Below are 13,355 nucleotides of genomic sequence, written 5' to 3'. Positions count from 1 at the left end.
ATCAATTGGCAGATATCCAGTCTGAGGCAGAGAGAAAAACTAATGGAGACAAAAAAAAAAAAAAAACAGCATAAAAGGCTTGTAAGACTTCATCAAACTTACTGATAATGCAGACTAGGAGTCCCAGTGGGAGAGGAAAAAGTGACACAGTATGTGATGATACAATGGCTGAAAGCTTCCTAATTTGACGGAAGATATGATTTTACACAAATAGGATATATTAATGAACTCCAAGAAGAATGAATTAAAGTATCCACATTGAGACACCATTATAATCAAACTGTCAAAAGACAAAGAGGGCACCCTGAAATCAAAGGAGAGAGGCTACTTACCACAAAACAAGTGGTGACACATTAAGTGTCCATTTCTTAGCAAAAATGATGGAGGCCAGAAAGTTGTGGGGTGGCATTCCTAAACTGCTGTTTAATAGCAACAAAATAATCCACTGAATTCCATATCTGATTAGCAAAATTTCAAACTCAATAAGAAATTTAAACAGTTTATAGCATATGGAACTATATTCAATATTTTCCAATAACCCACAATGAAAAATAATCTGAAAAAGAATATACATATATATAGACACATATATGTAAACACACAACTGAAGCACTTTGCTGTAAACCTGTTTCTAACACAGAACTGTAAGTCAACTAGACTTCAATTTAAAAAAAAATCAAGGTAAACAAAAGTTCAAGGAATTTGTTGTTTGTAGACCTGCCCTGCTGCTGCTGCTGCTGCTAAGTCGCTTCAGTCGTGTCTGACTCTGTGCGACCCCATGGACTGCGGCCTACCAGGCTTCTCCATCCCTGGGATTCTCCAGGCAAGAACACTGGAGTGGGTTGCCATTTCCTTCTCCAAGACCTGCCCTAGAAGAATGCAAAAAAAGGAGTCTTCCTGATGTAAACACAAGGACACCAGAGAGCAACTTGAAGCCATACATCAAAATAAAGAAGACTGGTGGAGATAACTACATAACCAAATGCAAACTCAATTATTATAATATTTCTTGTCTAAAATCTCTCTCCTTGTCCCTGTATGATTTAAAGGACCAAGGCATAACATAGATATAAATTTATGCTAATGCATATATAATATATAAATATGTAATTTATGATGACAACAAAACATCAAGCCCTGTCTCCCATCATGATTGTGTTTGTATATAAGGGCTTTGAAGAAAGTAATTAAAAGTGAAATGAGGTCAAAGAGTGGGGCCCTAATCTAACAACATTGATGTCCTTGTAAGAAGCAGAATGGACACCAGGAGCACACACAGAGAAAAGGCCATGTGCCAATACAGTAAAAAGGGTCTGCAAGCCAAGGAGAGAGGTCATACCAGAAATCAACTTTGCCAGCACCTTGATCTTGGATTTCCAGCCCCCAGAATTATGAGAAAATACAGCTGTCTTGTGGCTCAGCTGGTAAAGAATCCGCCTGCAGTGCGTGAGACCTGGGTTGGAACTCTGGGTTGGGAAGATCCCCTGGAGAAGGGAAAGGCTACCCACTCCAGTATTCTGGCCTGAAGAATTCCATGGACTTAAGTCTATGGGGTCACAAAGAGTCAGACATGACTGAGCAACTTTTAATTTCACTTTTCACAATTCTCTTGTGTCAGTCAGTCTGTGGTATTTGTTATAGAAGCCTTAGCAGATAAGCACATGCATTCTGTCCTTAGTCCTAGTACGGGTAATATGTTCTTTTCTTTTTTTTTTTCTTTTTTTTATTAATTTTTTTTTATTTTTAAACTTTACATAATTGTATTAGTTTTGCCAAATATCAAAATGAATCCACCATAGGTATACATGTGTTCCCCATCCTGAACCCTCCTCCCTCCTCCCTCCCCATACCATCCCTCTGGGTCATCCCAGTGCACTAGCCCCAAGCATCCAGTATCATGCATCGAACCTGGACTGGCATCTCGTTTCATACATGATATTTTACATGTTTCAATGCCATTCTCCCAAATCTTCCCACCCTCTCCCTCTCCCATAGAGTCCATAGACTGTTCTATACATCAGTGTCTCTTTTGCTGTCTCGTACACAGGGTTATTGTTACCATCTTTCTAAATTCCATATATATGCGTTAGTATACTGTATTGGTGTTTTTCCTTCTGGCTTACTTCACTCTGTATAATAGGATCCAGTTTCATCCACCTCATTAGTACTGATTCAAATGTTTTCTTTTTACTGGCTGAGTAATACTCCATTGTGTATATGTACCATAGCTTTCTTATCCATTCATCTGCTGATGGACATCTAGGTTGCTTCCATGTCCTGGCTATTATAATCTCATATATAACTTCTTTATTAATATAATTAAGAATTATTAAGAGGTTGATTGCCTTATTTAATTAATGAAATTTTGTATAAAATCTTTTTCATGAAATTTTCAATCTGAATATACAGCTTTAACTTACTGGAATCACATACAGTATTAACATAAAATTTATTCCTTTCTAAAGAAACCATCAATGTAGATCATAATTCTCTTATGGCCACCTGAAACATGCTTACTAATATTTTGTAAGACAATATATATATTCATTCATAAATACCACTTTAGTGCTCAGTCACTTCAGTCATGTCTGACTCTTTGCGACCCTATAGGCTGTAGCCTGCCAGGCTCTTCTGTCCATGGGATTCTCCAGGCAAGAATGCTGGAGTGGATTGCCGTGCTGACTTCCAGCGGCTCTTCTGGACACAGGGATCGAACCTGTATCTCCAGCAATTATTTTGGAGTGATCCAGCTTAGAATCAAGATTGCTTAAACTTAGTGAAGACTGCATTTTTCCATGCTCAGTAGCTCTTTTATAAAATGAGAATTGTTATTTGTCATAGAAATAGGATATGCCTTATAAAATTAATTTGAACTTGACTAACTTTTAGAAGCCATTATTTTTTTTTTTAATTTTTGATTTGATGACTATTTACTCTGAATACTGATTCATTAAGTTATTTGTGCTTCATTGGATTAATTTTATGAAATTCTGGCTCTGCTTGAGTATAATTTGTTTCAAGATTTTCAAATTCATTGAATTGCCACCACAACCTAGTCATATATACACAAACGCATGCACACACACATGCACACATACATTTTAGCTATTCCATTTCAGTTACTTTTTTTTTTTTACTCTTTTCATCTTTATTTAGATTTATCAGAAACCATTTCATCTTTTTTTAAAGCCATCAGTTCCTGAACACTTTAACACATTTTACGGATTCAATTTGCTTTGTTTTTGGTGTATTAATTTCCATCTATAAATTAACTACGTTTCTTTTAATCATTTGAAGTAAATCATTAGTTAAATTTAAAAAATTATTCTGTTTAATGTTTAACAAACTTGGTCTCTTCATCGCTGAGCATAGTTTTAGGTTTCAATTTTGATTTATTATTCATTCTATATAGTATTATCTAGGTTTTTTATTACTTTATTATTGTGGCTTATTTTTATACTTTTATTATTAAATTGTTAGATTTTTAGTTATGTGCACATGTTTGTATATTTAATATGTATTAATGTAACTGAAAAATAATATTAATTGAACAATGTATTTTATCTATCTATCTACTCGCTCAGTCATGTCTGACTCTTTGCGACCCCATGGCCTATACTCTACCAGGTTCCTCCATCCATGGGATTCTCCAGGCAAGAATACTGGAGTGGGTTGCCATTTGCTTCTCCAGGGTATCTTCCCGACCCAGGGATCAAACCCGGATCTCCCACACTGCAGGCAGACACTTTACCCTCTGAGCCACCAGGGAAACCCATGTATTTTATAGGAGCATTCAAGTTTTTTCACTAACCTAAAATATAAAATTACACAAACATATTCATAGATACTGACAACACCCACATATATTTTGTCTCTAATATTATTTGCTATTTTGGTAGCTAAATATTGCAAACAGTTGCCAGGGATCCATTTCTTTTCTGGAGACCATGTTTCAAGACATCACAGTAACAGAGGCTGAAGCAGTCTTAGGGTGGTTAGGGTATCTGGTAGCTAGAACTCTCAGCTTGTAGGCACTATTTCATGAAGTTAATGTGAGTTAAAGGAAAGACTCTTTTTCTACATTATTGCTATGTCTCTTGGCACCAACTATAGGCAAAAAATGTTAGATAGAATGCCTGTATTTTCTACATCCTGGATTTCTTTAAGTACATTTACACTTTCAAAAACTTCTAGAATACAATAAATATCAATGAAATATAACAAAATGTTTTTAAATGTGCCTTTAGACACAACCTAGTACACAAACAGGTATTCCTACCTTAATAGTCAACTCACCCCCAAATCAGCTCATAATCACGTATGACAAGTTGCAAGAACTTAGTCTTTAGCAGCTGAGTCACCAGGGAAGATCAAGAATACTGGAGTGGGTAGTTTCCCTTGTGGCTCAGATGGTAAAGATTCCACCTGCAATGCGGGAGACCTGGGTTTGATCCCTGGGTTGGGAAGATTCCCTGGACAAGGGAACAGCTACCCACTCCAGTATTCTGGCCTGGAGAATTCCATGGACAGAGGAGCCTGGCAGACTACAGTCCACGGGGCTGCTAAGAGTCAGACACAACTGAACAACTTTCCCATTGCATTGAGTCTAATATTCATTGATCAATCTGAACTATGCAAAATGAGTCATCTTGTCAAATCAGAAGAGTCCAGACTTGCAAGCTCAGTTTTGCATACCAGTGACCAAAGGAGAGACCATATAGTAACTCAGTACCATTTAAGATATTTACTACTGTGCCAAAGTTACATATTTTCATGTTATTTGAGGTATTTATTACCATATCACAGTTATGTATTTTCATGTTAAAGAATGATAAGGGTCAAAGAAGTCCTAGGAATGCTCTATGCTGGGCGAAAGTGAAAGTGAAGTCGCTCGGTCATGTCTGACTCTTTGTGATCCCATGGACTGTAGCCTACCAGGCTCCTCAGTCCATGGGATTATCCAGGCCAGAATGGGCCTGGAAAGTGGGTTGCCATTTCTATGCTGGGTAGTAAACTAAAATTAAGACCAACTTGGAAGGAGCCCAAGTCTTTAAACCACCACGTTTTTAAGGCTTATCAACACCAAGGGAAAGACCGGAGTGTGCCAATTTTATGCTCCACAAGTAGAAGACATTCCAATATGTCTCAAAGCAAATTTTGAGAAGAGTTGCACAGAGCTCAAGTTGTAAAACAAAATCTGTCATCTGTGTCATTTAATAATCATGGATTTACTGCAATGAGGAATGATTGCCTATTTAAGCTGCTAGATAAGTTTTCTTACTCTTTGAATATTAATCAGAAAATTTCAACTTTTGCCCTTTCTATTACCTAAGCTACATCCAAGATAACATTAGCTAATTTTTCTTTACTATGATAGAGCATGTTATAATAAGTAATCAAGGAAAGCTTAAATGAATACTTGAAATTAGCATCATGCATTAGAGAGGGGATAAGAATTCTTCCACAGTCTACCATGTATCATCTTACACAGTATCGATTGGTGAGGAATATACATAAAAGCAAGATTTTCAATAGGGTTAATATAGAAAAGGGCTTCCCTTGTGGCTCAGCTGGTAAAGAATCTGCCTGTAAGGCGGGAAGACCTGGGTTCCATTCCTGGGTTGGGACGATCTCTTGGAGAAGGGAAAGGTTACTTCCTCCAGTATTCCGGCCTGAAGAATTCCAAGGAGTGCATAGTCCATGGGGATGTAAAGAGTTGGACACAACGGAACAGCTTTCATTTCAAGGTTAAAGTGCTACACTCAATATGCCAAACAAATTTGGAAAATTCAGCTGTGGACACAGGACTGGAAAAGGTCAATTTTCATTCCAATCCCAAAGAAAGGAAATGCCAAAGAATGCTCAGACTACCACAAAATTGCACTCAGCTCACACACTAGTAAAGTAATGCTCAAAATTCTCCTAGCCAGGCTTCAACAGTACGTGAACCGTGAACTTCCAGATGTTCAAACTGATTTAGAAAAGGCAGAGGAATCAGAGATCAAATTGCCAAAATCCGTTTAATCATTTAAAAACTAAGAGAGTTCCAGAAAAATATCTACTTCTGTTTTATTGACTATGTCAAAGCCTTTGATTCTGGTGGACCATAACTAAGTCTGCAGAATTCTTAAGGAGATGGGAATACAACAACACCAGACCTGCCTCTTGAGAAATCTGTATGCAGGTCAGGAAGCAACAGTCAGAACTGGACAAGGAACAACAGACTGGTTCGAAATCAGGAAACGAGTACTTAAAAAGCTAAGTATTCTCACCCTGCTTATTTAACTTATATGCAAAGTACATCATGAGAAGCACTGGGCTGGCTGAAGCACAAGCTAGAATCAAGATTGCTGGGAGAAATATCAATAACCTCAGATATGCAGATGACACCACCCTTATGGCAGAAAGCAAAGAATAACTAAAGAGCCTCTTGATGAAAGTGACAGAGGAGAGTGAAAAAAAAAAAAAAAAAAACGGTTTAAAGCTCAACATTCAGAAAACAAAGATCATGGCATCTGGTCCAATCACTTCATGCCAAACAGATGGGAAAACAATGGAAAGAGTGGCAGACTTTATTTTTTTTTGGGGGGGGGGCTCCAAAATCACCACAGATGGTGACTGTAGCCATGAATTTAAGACACTTACTCCTTGGAAGAAAAGTTATGACCAAACTAGACAGCATATTAAAAAGCAGAGACATGTCTTTCTAGTCAAAGCTATGCTTTTTCCAGTAGTTATGAATGGATGCGAGATTTGGACCATAAAGAATGTTGCGCACCGAGGAGTGATGCTTTTGACCTGTGGTGTTGGAGAGGACTCTTGAGGGTCCCTTGGACTGAATGGAGATTGAACCAGTCCATCCTAAAGGAAATCAGCCCTGAATATTCATTGGAAGGACTGATGCTGAAGCTGAAACTCCAATACTTTGGCCACCTGATGGGAAGAACTGACTCTCTGAAAAGACCATGATGCTGGGCAAGACTGAAGGCAGGAGGACAAGGGGATGACAGAGAATGAGTTGGTTGGACGGCATCATCCACTCAATGGACATGAGTTTGAGTAAACACCGGGAGTGGTGATGGACAGGGAGGCCTGGTGTGCTGCAGTCCATGGAGTCACAAAGAACTGGACACGACTGAGTGACTGAACTGAAGTGAACTGAACTGAATTGTCAGTCTAAATAATTCAGTTATTTAGAAAATATGCACTTTAGATATTAGGGTGAATTGTTGGGTAATATCTTAAGTTATATCCTCTAAGTATGGCGTTTTCCCAAAAATTAAAAACAGAAATACCATATGATTGAGTAATTCCATTTATGGGTATTTTTTCAAAGTGTGTATCAAGAGATGAATGAATAAGCTGTGTTATGCATGGATTATTACTCAGCCAAAAAGAAGAATAAAATCTTGTCATTTGTGAGAAAATGGATGGACCTAGAGGGTTTTACGCTAAGGAAAATAAGTCAGACAGAGTGACAAATACAGTATGATGTCACTTGAATGTGGAAACTGAAAATCAAAACCAGTGAACCAAAATAACTGAACAGTAATGTAGTCATTGAAACAGAGAACAAAGAAGTGATTTACAGAGAGGAGAGGGATGTGGTGATGAGAGAGCTCGGTGAGAGAGATTAAGACTTACAAACTAACTTTATAAAATAAATGAGTTTGGGAGACAAATGTACACCATGAGAATACAGTCAATGAGAATAGTCCTTTGGGCAGCTGGAATAAAAGAGCAGGAGAAATATAAGGGAATGACAACTAAAATGTAAAGAGCCTTTTTGGAGAGAAATCCTCTGTGTCAGAAGAAAAGAGAGAAACACGCTTAAGCTACAAATGGAGATCAATGATGGATCATGAACTTTTTACCCTGAAAGCAGACTGAGTTCTGAAAAATCCTGACATGCAAGTCTTGAAAGGGTAATACTGATCTCCTATGACTACTGGAATGAGCAGATATGAGAAAACAGAATTCTTAAAGACAATGACAGAAGGATAGATGTTAGAAATAAATTTGCAGTTTCTTAAACAACAAAGACTGAGTTGTGTGAAGGGGGAAATGATCCTGGTGGCAGACACTAAGGTGACTGGCTTATGACAATTTCTTAAGTTCTACCTCTGTTGAGGGGGTTACTTTATACATATGTGTTTTTACAAAAATTTATTTTGAAAGTAAATAGATAAAAACATTTAATGAAAAAACTTACTTATAAATATGGAACATATAGATATATACAGAACATAAAGATAAAACTGTAGATAAAACTAATACTAAATCGACAGAGCAAAACAAATGAAGCTGTACTAAATGAGGACTCTCAGCAGAGAGGCAGTGAGGCCTCCCCTGATCTGGTCCAGATGAGGCTCCTGGTGCTGTGGGGGCTCCATCCCCTCTGGGGTCCAGGATGATGTCCAGGTCCAGGTCTTCAGGGATTCAGAGCAGAGCCTGCAACACCAACACAGGTGATGGAGTCCCTGGAAGATGCAGAGTCAAGCAGAGGAGGGCTCCCTGGGGAGGGTGTGCAGGACCCAGAAGACTTCCAAGCATCTAGACTTGGCTTTGGGGCTCAGATCTGCAAGGCACTGGGTCTGTTTGCTGCTCTTTGCTGAGGGTGTTGTCTGTTAGTAAGGAGTGTCTAGAAATGTCCCCCAGGAGCAAGTACACCTGGGCATCTGGCTGGCAAACCTCAACTGATGGGTCCCCAGGACAGTGAGACTCAGGCAAAGGAACAGGGGACTTGGGATTCAGGATTGAAAGTTTGGGTCCCCCCTTCCCTCTAGGCCCTGGGAGGAGCAGGAGGTCAGATGACACGGAGGGTAGGAGAACATGCCCACCCATCCTACACAGTACAACTGCTCCTGAGACTTGAGCATTGGAAATGGACAATCACCTGGAATCTCTGTTTTCCTGAATAATCATTTCTAAGCCCCAACCAAACTCTCCTGAGGTTTCTGCCTTTAAACTGGTTTTATATTATAAAAAGTACATTTTAACTGTTTAGCAAATCACAACATTGAAATTTGAGAGAAAACATTTCTTTTCAAACTATAATAAAACAAGATATGTTATTAATGACAGACTTGGGAACAAAATAAAAGGAACACGAGTAACTTGAATCCTGCCACTCATCCCAAGTGTGCTGCTCAGTCGCCTGAGTCATGGCTGAGTCTGTGGAACCCTATGGATGATAGCTCACCAGGTTCCTCAGTCACTGGGATTCTTCACACAAGAACACTGGAGTGGGTTGCCATCTACTTCTCCAGTGGATCTTCCATACCCAGGGATCAAGCCCTTTTCTTGTGTCTCCTGCATTGGCAGGAGGGTTCTTTACCACTAGCACCACCATCCCAAGTGCACAAAGGACTAAATTGCTTTCTGATGTGTCTTCAGTTGGACACATACACAGAAAAATCTACAGAACCTCCAAATTCAGGTTGAGAGATGCTGCCCTGAGGTGACCTAGGACCCCAGGGTTCCAGATCCTGAGAAACCCCAGACTTGGGCACCCCCAGGCTGGCTGGGACCCTCACGACCAGGGAGCACCCACAGGGATGCAGAGCTGCCAGGTGATGCCTGCATGACCTCTGGGCACCTGTGTCTCCTTCACTCTGTTCCCAGAGCCCAGAACTGGGGAGGGCAGGGCCGCCCCAACCTCTCTCTGCAGCTGGTGATGGACTAGGGATTCCCCCTGCTGCCTTTAGCAGGGATGGGAGGGCAGAGCTGGATCCTGCAGAGGGAGATGAGGAAACCCCCACGGGGAGATCTTTAAAGAGAGCACTCTGGAACAGCAGCTCCTGGACTCCTGCACACGGTGGCCCCACAGTGCCCCCCAGCCTCCCTGCAAATGTAAGAGCTGCCAGAGAAGCCAGTCCTGCAACCTTGGGGGCATCTCTGGATGGGACCTGTGCCCTGGGGAGACATGCTCAGGGCATCCTCCACTCGTCTGCACAGAGTGTTACCACCCTCTTGTCTCTACATTTGTGATAATCCTCAGAAGCAGACCCCATGGTTTCTGCTGGTGATTCTGAAGCACCAACAAGCGAATGGGGTCATGACAGAGACACAGGCCCTCGTCTGCCTCACCGTTCACCCCAGGTCCCACGTTCACTCTTGCTCTTCCAGGTCTTCCTCATCATCGCTGCTGACTTCTCCTGAAGCAGTCTTCAAAAAGATGACCAGATATCTTTTTGTTATCTGGAAGGAAGAGATCAGTCAAGCAGGTCCAATCCCTCCCAGGGTAGGAAAGCAACCATATGGGGTAGCTCAGGGCAGTGCAGACTTCATGGGGGCCCTTCAGCTGTGTGGGTCCAGACCTGCTGACTCCAGCCTCAACTCCTGCTCAGGCCACTCGTGGTGACAAAACCAGGTTCAAGGGTGCAGACATGAGGACAGGAGTAGGAAATGCTCAGAAAATGGGGGAATAAGGCTGAAGATAGATTCATAGATTTTATATAAGCTCCTAGGTCCCCAAGTGCCTATAAGAGACCAGGTCCTGCAGAAGGCTAATCAGAAAAAGAGGGAAAGAGGAGAAAGGGAAGGGTTGCAAAGAGGAGTCTATTGATCAGGATAAGAGAGAACATTTTTAAAAGATATGAAAGAAGAAATAAATGACCTCTATAGTCTTGCTCTCCTCCAAATCCTCAATATGCACCATGCAGTTTCTTGGTGTCTGAGGGCAGCACACATCTGGAGTGGCTGTGGGAAAGCAAAGGGGAGATTTAGAGTCAGGATGTGACCAGGGGACCCTGTGCTGCTCACAACCTGGCCTTGGGACCCCTGGTGCCCTTTTCTCCAGGGACCTCCCAGGGCCTCAGTGTTTCACTTCTGCAATGAAAAAGTGGGTCTTTGACATCCAACATCCTGTTGCCACCCTCAGCTTGTCTACGAGTGACGAGGAATGACACCATTCCACGCGTTCCTCCTCCAGGTGGTCACTGTCTCCATGCATCTCTGCCCACGACCTTGCTTGCCTCCTTCTCCCACTGTTTCCCCTCTACTTCCTTCATCATTTCTCTCCTCTAGTCACTGTTCTTTTCCTTCCTCCTTGAGCCTCCACCAACCCTAGAGTTCTCCAACATGGAAACATTAGAAGAAGGACCATGTGTGTATGGCCACAGTCTCTAATGAGTCCATTATTTAATTAAACAATCCATCACTCTCAGGAATGGCCTGACATGGACATGAGAATCTTCTGAGTCCTAGGGGAGGGGAGGACAAAAAGTTCATATAACAGAGACTATCCTGTTGCCTGACGTGACCTCAGTGGCCTGGGAGATACTTAATGCTCTCAGCAACACCTTACGTTTCCCAGACCCTAAGAGAGGATAGAGGCAAACACTTTCAATTTCATTTAGCCAGAAACGGAAAAAAGAAATCCAAAAATAATATGGAACCCCTAAGGACTCCAAACAGACACGATAATCTGGAGAACTAATTTCAAATTTTCTCACCTCCTGATTTCAAAGTACATTACAAAGATATAGGGATCCAAGCTGTATGATAGTGACATAGGAACACATTCATAGTCCTAAAGACCAGAATAAAGAGCCCCAAGTAAACTCATGGATATAGGGTCGTATGAAATTCACCAAGTTTCTAAGACAAGAAAAGAGTGAAAGCATAGTCTCTTAAACAGTCAGTAGGATGAAAAGATAACCTATAGAAAATTACAAACAATATATCAGAAAGGGAGATCATACTCAAAGTATATAAGAAAATACCACAACTCAAATGTAAAACAAGTAAAAACATGAAAGGTAAATAAACGAGTTGAGGAGTGTGCAAAGATTGTGATCAAAACCACCGAGAGCTTCTCTCCGGAGGGAGTATTGGGTTCTAAGATGAGCAGTCACCCCGAGTCCTGCTGCTCTGAGTCTCTGACCTAGGTCTGGTCAGTCCCAGAAGACCAGGTCAGTAGGGCTCCTAGAACATGTGTAAAGAAAGCCAGCAGCCCCTTCACAGTCTCTAGAATCTGCAGCCATGCTGGTCTCTAGGAACACATGGGCTGCTCTCACGTGGAAGCACCTTCAGCACAGCATCCTTGGGGAGGTGTGGTTCTGAGAGGAACTCCAGCAGACTCAGCCCAGGCAGGGACTCAAGAGCACGTGTGTTCTGACTCATTCAACCCTGAGAGCACCCTTTACATGAGGAATAAACAGTGAGGACAAACATGAGGGCAAACCACACATCCTGAAAATGCACAGGGAGAGAGTTCATATCTCACCCACAACCTGACACTCACTGCCAGAACTTGGTCTCCAGAAGTGACTAGGATATGGCCATCATAGGAGAATTTAAACATGAAGCCAAAGTCCTTCGTGTATACTACACTGCAGGTAATAACGAGAAGCCAAGCTTTCATATTTGGCAGGTGAAAGGGCAAGGAACAAGGAGTCTTGTGAGAAAGGATATTTCTAAATGGAAAAGCAAGAAGAAATGACTCTAAGCACAACAGAATAACTACATGGACACATAACTCTATTATATTGTTAAAATTTGAAAAGAACAAACTACAACTCTAGACATATTTCCTTCTTCTTCCTCGTTTATATTCATCTCTGAAGAAGCAGGTGTAACTCAAATGGTCCAGGAACCCTCTCCCTCTAAATCCCACCTGAGAGTTGTTCCCTACCTGCATTCTCTTCCGCATCATTGCTGCTAAGTTTTCCACAAAACAGTCTGTAGAAAGATAACCATGAGCAATAATACAGTTATTACACAAGTTGAGCTACCCATTTCTCCTCCTCCACTTGGCTCACACAGCATCTCCCTGGTCTTCCTTCCAGGCTCAGACTTCCCCTGTACTTTGTGGAGTCAGAGCCCTTCACAAGACGGTGATCACATTTGAACATATTCACATGAGAAAGAGGCTGAGAAAATTACCTTTTAACCTTATACTTCTACAGGCCCAATAGAGCTCTTACATTCAAGTTTACAAGCTGAAATGCCAACGCTTATGGACACTTTTGAAATATGGCTAGTGTGACCAAGCTATGTGTGCTTTTTGTGATTGTTTCAATATAACAAGTTAAGTATTGTTGAAATATGTTAATTATAGATAGGCAGCTCTAGCTAATGGCTACTACACTGGAAAGTTCAGCTCTAAGGGCTCCACAGACAAGGAAAAGGCAACTAATTGCCTGTTCTATTTTTCATTTATTCCAGATGATATGATGGCCTGATAAGATCATTCATATGTAGGTATATCTGGGGCTCTTGAACCCAGTCCAGGCACTGGGAGAGTGCTTGTGAACATCCCAATAGTGCTGGAGTGGGTAGCCGTTCCCTCTCCAGGGCATCTTCCCAGCCCAGGAATTGAACTCAGGTCTCCTACATTTCAGGCGGATTCT

The 13,355-nt window shown here is 41.2% G+C and overlaps 1 long non-coding RNA gene across 1 annotated transcript; it reads right to left on the bottom strand.

The window, feature by feature from the left end:
- Positions 1-8,213: 8,213 nt before the first annotated feature.
- Positions 8,214-12,903, bottom strand: LOC107133219 (uncharacterized). Its single transcript, XR_001502013.3, has 4 exons — positions 12,638-12,903; positions 10,619-10,701; positions 10,090-10,200; positions 8,214-8,451 (listed from the first exon to the last, which is right to left on the bottom strand). It is a non-coding gene; the product is annotated as an uncharacterized lncRNA (long non-coding RNA).
- Between the last annotated feature and the right edge of the window lie 452 nt (positions 12,904-13,355).

Source organism: Bos taurus, chromosome 16 (genome assembly GCF_002263795.3).
Source record: "Bos taurus isolate L1 Dominette 01449 registration number 42190680 breed Hereford chromosome 16, ARS-UCD2.0, whole genome shotgun sequence".
Lineage (NCBI taxonomy): Eukaryota > Metazoa > Chordata > Mammalia > Artiodactyla > Bovidae > Bos > Bos taurus.
The sequence above is the reverse complement of the archived record's forward strand: the minus strand, read 5'-3'. Positions and strand labels throughout refer to the sequence as shown.